This window comes from Capricornis sumatraensis, chromosome 18 (genome assembly GCF_032405125.1).
Source record: "Capricornis sumatraensis isolate serow.1 chromosome 18, serow.2, whole genome shotgun sequence".
NCBI lineage: Eukaryota > Metazoa > Chordata > Mammalia > Artiodactyla > Bovidae > Capricornis > Capricornis sumatraensis.
In genome coordinates, this window is record NC_091086.1 from 30,185,829 (window position 1) to 30,199,165 (window position 13,337).

At 41.1% G+C, this 13,337-nt stretch overlaps 1 pseudogene; it reads right to left on the reverse strand.

Moving 5' to 3' along the window:
- Positions 1-1,565: 1,565 nt before the first annotated feature.
- Positions 1,566-2,336, reverse strand: LOC138094705 (paired mesoderm homeobox protein 2 pseudogene; annotated as a pseudogene).
- Between the last annotated feature and the right edge of the window lie 11,001 nt (positions 2,337-13,337).

Consider the following 13,337-nt stretch of genomic DNA (forward strand, 5'->3'; position numbering starts at 1 on the left):
CATAGACAGAAAGCATGCAACAGAGCACAGTAGGAGACAGTGCTGGCTAGAAGGGCTAATTAATACACTGGAAGAAAGTAACATTGAGTTTGGAGGAGGAGAGATGAAACCCACGCATTCCAGCCTTTTCAACTCAACTCCACAAACATAAGTCACTGTCAGATCTTATGCTTGAGATTGTGGAAACAAAGTTGAGCAAAGCAGAGGTCCCAACTGGGAAAAATTCACAACTTAGGTGGGAAAACAGACTCATAAACAAAGGTGCTGTGTGCTGTGCTGTGCTAAGTCGCTTCAGTCCTGTTCAGCTCTGTGCTACCCTGTGGACTGCAGCCCACCAGGCTCCTCTGTCCACGTGATTCTCCAGGCAAGAATAAACAAGGCACTATAAAACAAAGTGGCAAGTGCTGTTAAAGGTGTGTATAAAGTGCTACAGGAAATGGGAAAGAGGAGCCATTAATTGTGCCCTAAGGGAAATGGATCCCAGAAAGTAACAGAAAGGAACATTTTAGCAATACATTGAAAGTAAATGGAAAAATTATAAAAATAACATATTTCTAGTAGAGATGTGTAAGGGCCTGACACGGCAACTGGCTAAAACCTTATCAATTCTGTTTTTCATTTCTTCAAAAAACAGTTCATATCTTCATCAATCTTTTCTATTGGTTTTTTATTTAAGAGGGCTCTACTTCATTTCCTGATTGATCTTTACAGTTTCCTTCCTTCTACTGACTTCAGGCTTTGTTCTTCTTTTTCTAATTCCTATAGATAGTAGGTTAGGTTGTTTGAGACTTTTCATGTCTCCTGAGGTTGGCCTGCATTGCTATAAACTTCTCTTCTGGACCTGTTTTTGCTGTGTCCCTTAGATTTGGGGCTTCTCTGGTGACTCAGGTGGTAAAGAATCTGCCTGCAATGCAAGAGACCTCGGTTTGGTCCCTGGGTTGGGAAGATCCCTTCAGAAGGGAATGGTTACCCACTCCAGTATTCTTGCCTGGAAATTATATGGACAGAGGAGCCTGGTGGGGTTGCAAAGAGTGGGACGTGACTGAGCGACTAACAGTTTCACTTTCATAGATTTTGGAAAGTTGTATTTTTGTCTCGGGGTATTTTCTGATTTCCTTTTTTCTTTCTTTGTTGACTCACTGGTTTTTTAGTAGCTTATTGTTTAGTCTCTATGTGTTTGGTTTTTTCCCCATTTTTAAATTTTTTTTATTTTTATTTTTTCAATTTCTTCTTTTTTTATTTCTTACAGACAACAGCTTTTTGGCTTTCATACACCAAGTAAGTGAGGTCCTCGGTGAGCTGCTATTCCACCTTCTGGCCCAACCCCTCCAAGGATCAGGGGCCGAAGTCTCCAGCGGCCATGGATGAGGGGCTGAGCCAGGCTCCAGGCATCTCAGCAGCCTCTTGGGCCCAGGAGTCTGGGCTTCAGAGAAGGGCCAGCCAGGAAAGCCCACCCAGCCTGTCCCGGAGACAGGGGGCAAGAGAAGGTGACTTTCCTGCGCGTCTGCCCTCTTTTCTGTTGTCGTTAGACCAGGGAGGCACTGGGATCCTGGCGGAGCCGGCTGTCAGTTCACGGTGGGCACCTGGCTGTGATGCAGGCTGAACTCCTTGGCCTTGAGACGGAGACTGGCGATACTGTTGGCCATGCTGACCCCCGGGGTCGCGGGGCCTGAGCCTCCAGGGCTGTAGGGCGGCACCGTGCTGTAGGGGGAGGAGGCTGTCCAGGAGAGATAGTCCGGGCTCAGGGTGGTGGGCCGGGGAGCCACCGGCTGCTCGACGGCGGCCTCCTGACTGTAGGACTCGAGCAGCGAGGCCGAGCGGTTGGCCAGCATGGCCCGCTCGTTTCTGCGGAACTTGGCCCGGCGGTTCTGAAACCAGACCTGGACGCGCGCCTCGCTGAGGTTGACCCGCCGGGCCAGCTCCTCACGCACGAAGGCGTCTGGGTAGTGCGTGGGCTCGAACAGGCGCTCCAGCGCCTGCAGCTGGCTGCTGTTGAACGTGGTGCGGTTCCGCCGCTGCTGCTTCTTCCGCTTGGCGGCGCTGCTGCGCCCGGCGCTGGGACACTCACCGTCCCGCGGCGCCGCCTCGCTGCCGCTGCTGCCCCCGGACGGCTCGCGCGCCGCGCCCTCCCGCGCCTCGGCCCTGGGCGCGGGGCGCGCCGCCAGCCGCCCGGCCGCCGCCACCTCCTCCAGGTCCAGGAGGTGGCTGACCGTGAAGTTCTTGCGCGCCTGGGCGCAGTCGCCCGGCCCCAGCGCGGGCGGCGGCGGCGGCGGCGGCGGCCCCGGGCCTAGCGCCGGCTTGTCCGGGGCGAAGGCGGGGCCGGCCGCGCTGTCCATGCCCGCGGACCGCCCCGGGGTCGCCGGCGGCGGTGGTGGGCGCGGGTCCGAGGCGCGGGTGGCAGGCGCGGGTCGGAGCGAGCGCGCCCCGGCCGCCCCGCTCTCGGCCCCACTCCCGGCCGCCTCCTGGCTCCGCGGCCCGCCCCCCCATTTTTTAAAAATGTATTTGATTTCTAGTTTCATACTATTGTGGTCAGAAAATGATGCTTGATATAATTTCTATCCTCTTAAATTTGTTGAAACTTGTGACCTAGCATATGATCTACCCTAGAGAATGTTCTACGTACACTTGAAAATAATGTGTATTCTGCTGGTTTTGGGTGGAATGTCCTATACATATCTATTCAGCACAACTGATCTAATGTATTTAGACTACTACATTTAATACTACTGTTTCCTTATTTTCTGTCTGGATGATCTGTCCACCAGTGTAAATGGGGGTGTTAAAGTCACCTATTATCAATGTCAATTTCTCCCTTTATGTCTGTTAATATTTGCTTTATATATTTAGATGCTCCTATATAAGATACACACATTAACAAATGTTATATCCTCTTTTGTATTGATCCTTTTATTATTATATAATGGCCTTGTCTTTTGTTACAGTCTTTGTTTTAAAGCCTATTTTGTTTTATATGAGTATTGCTACCCCAGCTTTCTTGCTATTTTTATTTTCAGGAAATATTTTTTTCCATCACCTCACTTTCATTCCATGTGTGTCTTTAGCTCTGAAGTGAGTCTCTTGTAAGCAGTATATACAGGGGTCTTATTTTTTATCCAATTAGACACCCTGTCTTTTGATTGGAGCATTTGGTTTATTGATATTTAAATACACTTACTGCGACTTTGTTACTTGTTTTCTGGTTGTTTTTGCAGTTCTGTTTTCTTCCTTTAGATTCTTTTCTTATGGTTTGATTCCTTTCAGTGGTATGCTTAAGTCCTTTTCTCTCTAGTTTTTGCATATCTATTGTAGGTTTTTGATTTGTAGTTACCATGGGGTTCACATATGTTGGCCTGTATCTATTGTTTTAAACTGGTAGTCATTTAGTTCATACACATTCTAAATCACAGCAGGATCCTCTATGACCCACCTCCCAGAATACTGGAAATAAAATAAAAAATAAACAAATGGGACCTAATTAAAATTAAAAAGCTTCTGCACAACAAAGGAAACTCTAAGCAAGGTGAAAAGACAGCCTTTGGAATGGGAGAAAATAATAGCAAATGAAGCAATTGATAAACAACTAATCTCAAAAAAAAAAAAACACAAGCAACTCCTGCAGCTCAATTCCAGAAAAATAAATGACCAAATCAAAAAAACGGGCCAGAGAACTAAACAAACATTTCTCCAAAGAAGACATACAGATGGCTAACAAACATGAAAAGATGCTCAACATCACTCATTCAGAGAAATGCAAATTAAAACAACAATGAGGTACCATTTTACACCAGTCAGAATGGCTGCAATCCAAAAGTCTAAAGCAATAAATGCTGGAGAGGGTGTGGAGAAAAGGGAACCCTCTTGTAAGGGAATGCAAACTAGTACAGCCACTATGGAGAACAGTGTGGAGATTCCTTAAAAAGCTGGAAATAGAACTGCCTTATGACCCAGCAATCCCACTGCTTGGCATACACACCGAGGAAACCAGAATTGAAAGAGACACGTGTACCCCAATGTTCATTGCAGCACTGTTTATAATAGCCAGGACATGCAAGCAACCTAGATGTCCATCAGGAGATGAATGGATAAGAAAGCTGTGGTACATATACACAATGGAGTATTACTCAGCCATTATAAAGAATACATTTGAGTCAGTTTTAATGAGGTGGATGAAACTGGAGCCTATTATCCAGAGTGAAGTAAGCCAGAAAGAAAAACACCAATACAGTATACTAACACATATATATGGAATTTAGAAAGACGGTAACAATAACCCTGAAAGCAAGAGAGCAAAAGAGACACAGATGTATAGAACAGTCTTTTGAACTCTGTGGGAGAGGGAGAGGGTGGGATAATTTGGGAGAATGGCATTGAAACATGTATAATATCATATAACAAATGAATCGCTAGTCCAGATTTGATGCAGGATACAGGATGCTTGGGGCTGGTGCACTGGGATGACCCAGAGAGATGGCACGGGGAGGGAGGTGGGAGGGGTGTTCAGGATAGGGAACACATGTACACCCGTGGTGGATTCATGTTGATATATGGCAAAACCAATACAATATTGTAAAGTAAAATAATAATAATAAATGATAAATGGTCAAAAAAATAAAATAAATATTATGTTGAAAGTGAAAGTGAAGTCGCTCAGTCGTGTCCGACTCTTTGCGACCAGTGGACTGTAGCCCACCAAGCTCCTCCATCCATGGGATTCTCCAGGCAAGAATACTGGAGTGGGTTGCCATTTCCTTCTCCAGGGGATCTTCCCGACCCAGGGATCGAACCCAGGTCTCCCACATTGCAGGCAGACGCTTTAACCTCTGCACCACCAGGGAAGGCAACATTATGTTAAAATTAAAACATAATAATAAAAAAACAAAAGATTTACATTTTTTTTACTCATCTCCCCTGCATTTTTGTATTTCTGATGTCATATTTTCCATCTTCATGTTTATCCCTTGTTTATTATAGTTATGGTTGATTTTAGAATTTAATTCTTTAATTAAATCTTTTAATTAAAGATTTAATTTAATCTTTAATCTTTACACAAGTTTAACTGGTTGATGCACAACCTTTACTATCTATATATTTGCCTTTACTAATTGGATTTTCCCTTGCCTATAAGTTCTTCTTGCAGCCTTTTCTTTCCACCTACAGAAAATTCTTTAACATTTCTTTTAGGGTTGGTGTAGTATTGATGAATTCTTTTCACTTTTACTTGTCTGAGAAGTTCTTTATTTTTCCAACTCTGAATTATAATCTTGCCAGGCAGATTATCCTAAATTGTAGGTTTTTCCCCTTTTAATACCTTAAATAAACTGTGCCGCTTCATTCTGGCTTACAAAGTTTCTGCAGGAGAATCAGCTGATGACCTTATGAGAATCCCCTTTTATATGAGTCTGTTCTTGCTGCCTTTAAAATTCTAAATTTTGCTGTTTTAATTATATCTTGGTATGGGTCTCTTTGAGTTCATAAATTTTAGGGAACTCACTGTGCCTCTCATACCTAGATATGTTTCCTTCTCCAGATTCAGACACTTTTAAGCCACAATTTAATCAAATTATATTTTCAACACATTTTTCTCTCTCTTCTTCTATAGGGACACCTATAATGTGAATATTAGTATACTTGGTGTTTTCCAACAAATACCCTAAATTGTTCCCTTTTTTCTTTTTCCTGTTCTGATTGGGTGATTTCCCTTATGCTGTCTTCCAGATCACTTGTGTTCTTCTGTTTCTTTGTACGTGTGTGTTTGTCGTTCAGTTGTGCCCGAGTCTATGCGACCCCATGGACTGTAGCCCTCCAGGCTCCTCTGTCTGTGGAATTCTCCAGTCAAGAATACTGGAGTGGGTAGCCATTTCCTTCCTCAGGGATCTTCCCGACCCAGGGATCAAACCTGGGTCTCCTGCACTGCGGGTGGACTCTTCACTACCTGAGCCACCCTCTTTTTCCTGTTCTGATTGTATAACTTCCCTCATTCTGTCTCCTGGATCACTTGTGTTCTTCTGCATCCTTGGTCTGCTGCTTACTCCTTCAAGTGTGTTTTTCATTTGTTACTGTATTCTTCAGTTCTGACTGGTTCTTTTATTCATTTTCTAGTTCCTTATTAAAATTGTGTTCATCTATTCTTTTCCTTAGTTCAGTTAGCATTCTTATTACTAATGCTCTGGATTCTTTGTCTGGTGCTTGGGTGCTTGGCATGGACTGAGGCATGCACTGGGGTGGTGGAGGGAAACCAGAGTAAGTTCCAAGCAGCTTCAATCTGCATCCTCTGCCTTGTTTCAGGAGTAAGCAAGCATGTGCATGTTTCTTCATGAACGAAGTCTAGGTTCCTAACAGGTGTTAGTTTCACTGATTTTCACACCAACTAAAGGGACTTGTCTTTTCAGTGTCAGACCCCAGGGTTGAGACACCCAATGTATGGTTCAAACTGTTTACTCATCAGGGAGGCTCTCCAAGCCCACAGAATCCTGCTCCTCTTCTGTACTTTCTCCCAGGGGCAAAGGTCCTGACCTGACCACTTCTCTTCCCTTCCTATGCAACTCAGTGTGGATCTTTCTTACAGCCTTGGTTATATGTCTGCCAGTCTCCAGTTTTCCTGTAAGAATTGCTTCACATGTAGATGTATTTTTATGTGTTCATCAGGGGAGGTGAGCTCCACATTCTCCTACTTGGCTTTCTTGCTCTCCATCTGCTAGTACTTTTATTTTTTTAATTGGAAGAAAATTGCTCTACAATGTTGTGCTGGTTTCTGCCAAACAATGATGTGAAAAGGCCATAATTATATATACACACACAAAAATATACATGGGATTTCCTGGTGGCTCAGTCAATAAAGAATCTGCCTGCAATGCAGGAGACCACCTGCAACACAGGAAACCCGGGTTCAAGCCCTAGGTTGGGAAGATCATTGGAGAAGGAAATGGCAACCCACTCCAGTATTCTTGCCTGAAAAATCCCATGGATGGAGGAGCCTGGTGGCCTACAGTCCGTGGGGTCACAAGAGTAAGGCACAACTTAGTAACTAAACCATACACATATACAAACCAAACACATACACAAACCATACACACACATATATATTTCCCTCCCTTCCCCCATCTCACTCCTCTAGGTCATCACCTAGTGCCAGGCTGGGCTCTGTGCTATCCAGTAACTTCTCACTATTTGATAGTGTATATACGTCAACACTACTTTCTCAATTCATCCCACCCTTACCTTCCCCATGGCCACAGTCCATTCTCTAGATCTGTGTCTCCATTCCTTCCCTGCAAATAGGTTCATCAGGGCTTTTCTAGATTCCATGAACTAATAAATGACATTTGTTTTTCTCTTTCTGACTTCACTCTAATTTCACCCACCTCACTACAACTAAATCAAATTCATTCCTTTTTAGGGCTGAGTATGCTGGTACTTTCTTGATTTTTATCCCAAAGCATCAGTTAGATCACAACTGTTATCTGGATGACATCAATTATAAAATACATCCTGATTTCAAAGATATTAAAATGCTGGAAAATGTCCACCCTAGAACAGATAAGGGTAGTTTGAGGTCCTGAGAACAGATTTCATACATAAGGAGTCCATGTCCCAGCCAAAAAAACACCAATTTTTTAGGCCTGACAATAAGCAATTACAAAAACTTTCCTTGGTGGGCTTCACATCAGAGGTTTCCTCCCCATATCAGATTTGATACAAAATCAATACACAATGCATTACCATCTCTGAAAGTTGTTGCAGACAAGGATTCAGGTCCCCCTGGATGGCGGTGCTGTTATACACATCTTCATTTCTGGCCCAGGCACCTCTATTTGGAAGTCTTCTTATGGGGAAAAACTAGAAGACAATTTTTTAGACCCTGACTCAGTACTTTCCCACTCCTAGCCTTTCCTTCTTCCTTTTCCCAGCCTCCATAAGTCTGCAGGTGCCTTTTGTTCAGGGCTCCCTAAACAGTAAGACAACCCCCCATCTGTACTGATCCATCTGACCCTCAACAAGGAGGCCATTCCACAGGAAGAAGAGGAACAGAGGGAGTCTTTTAGTTCAGACCCTTGTCTATACAAATGCCATTAGTGGTTAAAGACTTGACTCACTTTCATTTTGACCTGTTTAATGCAGTACTCCAACATTTGGCAGTTAGCTCTCTCCAGCTCAGCTGAACTGTTCTCACTATTCAAGTCAAGCAGAATGCAGTAAAGCAATTTGAACTCAAAGCATGAGAACAGTCAGAGGTTCTTAAGAAGTCTGTCAGTCAGGATTTCCATTTGTCATTTTTGTGTGTACTCAAGCACATGTTGAGCAACTGTTACTTGTTAAATACTGAGACGACCGAGTTGAGATGGCTAGACATGACATGACATGAGTCAAATGAGAAACAATTCACAACACTGTAGATATATATTTGGATAACAAAATATTTTGAGTCTATGAGTTCCAGGATGGGAGGAAGCACTATGAAGTACAGTAACCAAGGAAGATTGTGCAAAAGAAGTGTGACTTGAGTAGACCACTGAACTAGTAAAGTCTGGGTAATTAGTGGGAAAAACATACAGATATTAATATATAAAACTCCCATTCTCAAAGAATATAGTTTTTCATGTTTTTTTTTCAAAAAACATTTTTCACATGCTTGGGGCTGGTGCATGGGGATGACCCACAGAGATATTATGGGGAGGGAGGTGGGAGGGGGGTTCATGTTTGGGAACACATGTAAGAATTAAAGATTTTAAAATTAAATTAAAAAAAAATAAAAAAAACACAAAAAACAAAAAACATTTTTCATTGTTGTTGTTAAATTACATGTGTATGCCTCTGTAACACAACAAAATAATTTCCTCTGCAGAGCAACATGAAATAGGATGTATGATTATTTTTCAGAATTTGAACCTTAATTGTTTTAACCTCATTTTCCTTTAGTTTCTATTCCCAATTCAAACCAATGAATTGAAGAAAAATTAACTTTGAACATTTTCCTCCACAGTTATTTAGCTAATCCATTATTTGGCTATTAATATGTAATTTGACCAGAGCTGCAAGCCAGTGGAGTGGAAAAAGACATCCTCCAAAAATGTATAGCCATTATAGCCTAAATCACTGCATGTATAAATGCTATATTTAATAAAAAATAAATGCTATTTATAAATAAATGCTATATATATAATTAAAATATATTCTATATAATATATAAAATATATATTTAAAAACAAATATATATATAATGAATATATAAATAAAAATAAATGCTATATTTATATATAATAAGGATACACTAAATGCTTATTAAGAATAATTAAATTTTTGAGACAAAACTTAGCTTTGGAAATCTGGCTTCCTCCCAGCTTTTCAATTAAATTATTTATTAAACCTCACTTTCAACTCTTACCAACTTCAGAATAGGATGACATTATTTTCAAACCACAAATATTTCTTGAGCACTTTCTCAGAGCCAGGCTGAAGTCTCTGCCTTCCTAGAGCTTAGTCTAGACTTTAGAATTGCTAAAAAGTCTTAGCCACTGTTGCTAAAAGAGTCTTAGCCACTAACCACATGTGGCTACTGAGCACTTGAAACACAGTACAACTGAGAAACTGAATTTTTAAAATTTTATTTTACCTAATCTAAAGCTTGAGACTTGATTTGGCTATTGGGAAACTTAAGTATACGAAACAACTTGAGTATGTGAATCTATATTGGGTATGTAAATCATAATTTACTATATTCAGTATAGTTTATAAAATCTAAACACTAAATATTTCCAATGAAAACAGCTTCCAAATTGAGATGAAGTAATTATAAAATATATATTGGATTTCAAAGATTCAGCACAAAAATGTAAAATACCTTAATTTTTATACTGATTATATACTGAAATGATATTTGGGATTTATTGATCACATATGTCTATCCCGTACCAGCAAGGCAGCAGTAAAGAATACACCTGCAAATGCAGGAGACTCAAGAGACATGGGTTTGATCCCTGGGTTAGGAAGACCCCCTGAAGTAGAAAACAGCACCCCACTCCAGTACTCTTGCCTGGAAAATTCCATGGACAGAACCACCTGGTGGGCTATAGTCCACGGGATCGCAGAGTCAGACACGACTGAGCAACTGAGCATACACACAGCAGCTGGAGATGGGCTAGACTGGAGGTTCAGCAAACAGACTTTTGAGCCAGAATATCTGGGTTCAAAGCCCAACTCTGGCACTTGCTAGCCTCCTTACAGTTAAGGAGCTAAGTTCTCAACAGTGGAAGAGGAAATGAGATCTATTGCATTTCTTAGTCTAATTCATAAACATCTTCCTTTTGTCCACCTCTGCCCTACCCTGGCCCCCAACTCTTTCCCTCTTCCTGGCTTGATGAAGAGAAGCATAAAGTCCTTGGACACCATGTACCAAAGATAGTAGAGGCACATGACAGAAAAGGCCTGGAGTCCTAAATATCTACCTTGCAGGAGCACCCTCCTTGGACAATTAGGCGACCAAAAACCTACCTCCATCTTGTTAAGTCACTGAAGTTCTGGGGGTTTCTAAAAAGCAGCTAGTGTCATCCTAGGAGATAAAATCAGTGACTCAAAAGGCTAACAATAAACCAGTTCACAACTCTTGGTGTTATCATGAAGCAGTAAGATAACACCCCATCTATCCCTGATTCCATCTCTTCTCTACCCCCTTGTATGACTCCGAGGTGTATTGCTGCCAAGACTGTGACTGGGTAGACATGTAAACAGATGAAGAAACAATGAAATAAATAACCAACAGACACATGAAAAGGTGCCTGACATCACTAACCATCAGGTAAACGTAAATTAAAACCACAGTATATGGCTAAAATTTTAAAGCTGGCAATAACAAATAATGGTGAGGATGTGAAGCAAATGGAACGATCTTCCTACAATGTTGGTAGCTTTAATAATAATAATTCAACTACTTTGGAAAACTCTTTTGCTGTTACTAAGAAAGCTAAACACATACCTATGATCCAGCAATTTCACTCCTAGGTACACACCTGTGAGAACTGAGAGCTGTGTTTACTGAAGACTTACAGAATATACTTAGGAGCTTTATTTACAATAGTAAAAAACAGGGAACAACTCATATGCCCATCAACAAGAAATTAGAAAAACAATTTATAGTATATTCATATGACAGAACACCACACAGTAAGAGAGAACTGAAACACACAACATGGAGAAATCTCACTAATACTATGTTGAAAAAAACAACAAAAAAGAGAGCTTATGATTCCATTTATATACAGTTCAGGAACAAATATAATTTATGGTTATAAAAATCCTAATAGTGGTTACCTCTGGGCAAAGGAGTTGAATGCCAAGGGGCAAGAGGGTAATAGAAATGTTATCCATTTTGATTCATGCAATGGTTTTAAGTATATGTAAACAAAAAGTTAAGCCATACACTAAAGGTTTGTGCCTTCTTAAATATGTAAATCATATTTCTAATAAAATGATTAAAAAGTTAACTTGTCCCAAAGCACACAAATATAAGATGCTGAGCTCAGGTTCAAACTTAAGTTAATCTTAGTCTTCTGACCTGAGTAGGGTTCACTTTCCCATCCAATACATAGAGAAATGAGAAAACTACAAGACTGTTGTTACTTAGCTAAATATATCAGTAGCATCACTCTCACTACATAATTTACCCATAATATCTATATTATGATAAACTACTGATTTTTCAAGGCAGGCTTCAACAGTACATGAACCGTGAAATTCCAGATGTTCAAGCTGGATTTAGAAAAGGCAGAGGAACCAGAGATCAAATTTTCAACATCTATTGGATTATCAAAAAACCAAGAGAGTTTCAGAAAAACAATTACTTCTGCTTTACTGACTATGCCAAAGGCTTTGACTGTATGGATCACAACAAACTGTGCAAAATTCTGAAAGAGATGGGAATACCAGACCATCTGACCTACCCCCTGAGAAATCTGTATGCAGGTCAAGAAGCAACATTTAGAACTGGATGTGGAACAACAGACTTGTTCCAAATCAGGAAGGGAGAATGTCAAGGATGTAGTTTGTCACCCTGCTTATTTAACTTATATAGAGAGTACATCATGCGAAACACTGGGCTGGATGAAGCACATGGTGAAATCAACATTGCCAGGAGAAATATCAATAACCTCAGATATGCAGATGACACCACCCTTATGGCAGAAAGCGAAGAACTAAAGAACCTTTTGATGAAAGTGAAAGAGGAGAGTGGAAAAGCTGGCTTAAAACTCAACATTCAGAAAACTAAGATCATGGCATCTGGGCCCCATCACTTCATGGCAAATAGATGGGGAAACAATGGAAACAGTGAGAGACTTTACTTTCTTGGGCTCCAAATTCACTGCAGATGGCGAATGCAGCCATGAAATTAAGACACTTGCTCCTTGGAAGAAAAGTTATGATCAACCTAGACAGCATATTAAAAAGCAGAGATATTACTTTGCCAACAAAAGTCTGCCTAGTCAAAGCTATGGTTTTTCCAGTAGTCATGTATGGATGTGAGAGTTGCACCATAAAAAAAGCTGAGTGCTGAAGAATTGATGCTTTTGAAGTGTGGTGTTGGAGAAGACTCTTGAGAGTCCCTTGGACTGCAAGGTGATCCAACCAGTCCATCCTAAAGGAAATCAGTCCTGACTATTCATTGGAAGGACTGATGATGAAACCGAAACTCCAATACTCTGGCCACCTGACTCCAAGAATTGACTCATTTGAAAAGACTCTGATGCTGGCAAAGATAGAAGGCAGGAGAGGGGGATGACAGCAGATGAGATGGTTGGATGAAATCACTGACTCAACGGACATGAGCTTGAGTAAGCTCTGGGTGGTGGTGATGGACATGGAAGCCTGGCATGCTGCAGTCCATGATGTTGCAAAGAGTCAGACACAACTGAGTGACTGAACTGAACTGTACTGATTTTGGCACCAAAACATTCTATAGTTCAAATGATGGTTTTAATTTGTGGCACTACAGCACTAACAATTCTGTCTATAAAACTGAAACAAATTATTGAAATCAAACTTTCCACCATCCCATACAACTGGTAACACAGTAAGATAATCCACTTGAAGAACAAACATGGTAAGATAAAACTGTCAGAACCTGCCATTTAACTAACACAAATACATTAGCTGATTAGCATCTGTAGATTATCATGAAAAATCTCAAGTGGTAGACCATCCTAAAACTGATGAAACAATTAATAGATGGAAGATATAATGAGATGATAAATGGTCAATTAACAAGTGTCACTCATATATTTTGAACTGTGGTGTCACTCATGTGATATTTGTAAGCAACTCAAACACTATAGTTGCAAATGTGACCC